The sequence below is a fragment of the Littorina saxatilis genome, linkage group LG4 (assembly GCF_037325665.1).
Source record: "Littorina saxatilis isolate snail1 linkage group LG4, US_GU_Lsax_2.0, whole genome shotgun sequence".
Classification (NCBI taxonomy): Eukaryota; Metazoa; Mollusca; class Gastropoda; order Littorinimorpha; family Littorinidae; genus Littorina; species Littorina saxatilis.
In genome coordinates, this window is record NC_090248.1 from 42,864,264 (window position 1) to 42,865,645 (window position 1,382).

Here is a 1,382-nt window from a genome sequence, read left to right on the forward strand (position 1 = left end):
TTCTTAAAATGGGTGCGCTAAATCCTAGGCTGTTTGTTTTTAATGGACTAAGCAATCCTTGGACTGACAGAAAATATGTATTTTAAAAATGTCCAGTTGCAAATTACTTATTTTTCTAATTGGAAGAGAATATACACTCTTTTGTGTTCAAATGGGTAGGGGGCGGGGGTAGTAAAAGGATCACAGTTCAAGATTGTGCGCGACAAGAGGTGTGTTTCTTTTAACTGTGATAAAGAGCGACAACTCAACTTGGTATCTAACACTATTTCTGAACACTGTAACCACTGTAACCACTTTAGCACTTTTAATTTATTTTTTCTGTCTTCCAAACTTCTTCTTCTTCTCCTCCTCTTCTTCTTCGTTCATGGGCTTAGACTCCCACGTTCACTCATGTTTTTAGCACGAGTGGATTTTTACGTGTATGACCGTTTTTACCCCGCCATTTAGGCAGCCATACGCCGCTTTCGGAGGAATTCCAAACTTCTAATTCAGCTTCAAAAAATTAGAAAAAAAAGGTTTTTTTTTTAATTCAACAGTTAAATCACTATGTTGGATATTCTATTTTGCTTCCCTATTTATCTTAAGTTTTTGATCATCTGATTACCTTGCTTTCCTATTTGTAAGATAATATGCACTCTTTTCTGAAAAATAGGTAGGGGGTGGGGGTAGTAAAAGCATCAAAGTTCAAGATTTTGCGCGACAAGAGGTGTGTTTCTTTTAACTGTGATGAAGAGGAATAACTGAACTTGGTATCTAACACTATTTCTGAACACTGTAACCACATTAGCACTTTTAATTTTTTTTCTGTCTTCCAAGCTTTAAATTCAGCTAATAAAATGAGTAAAAAAGTGTTTTTTTTCTGAATTCAACAGTTAAATTACTATGTTGGATGTTCTATTTTGCTTCCCTATTTCTGTTCTGAAGTTTTTGATCATCTGACTACCTTGCTTTTCTATTTGGAAGACAATATGCACTCTTTTCTGAAAAATGGGTAGGGGGTGGGGGAAGTAAAAGCATCACAGTTCAAGATTTTGCGCGACAAGAGGTGTGTTTCTTTTAACTGTGATGAAGAGGGATAACTAAACTTGGTATCTAACACTATTTCTGAACACTGTAACCACTTTAGCACTGTTAATTTATTTTTTCTGTCATCCAAGTTTTGAATTCAGCTTATAAAATGAGTAAACAAGTGGGTTTTTTCTGAATTCAACAGCTAAATCACTCTGTTGGGTGTTCTTTTTTGCTTCCCTATTTCTGTTCTGAAGTTTTTGATCATCTGATTACCTTGCCTTTCTATTTGGAAGATAATATGCACTCTTTTCTGAAGAATGGGTAGGGGGTAGGGGTAGTAAAAGCATCACAGTTCAAGATTTTGCGCGACA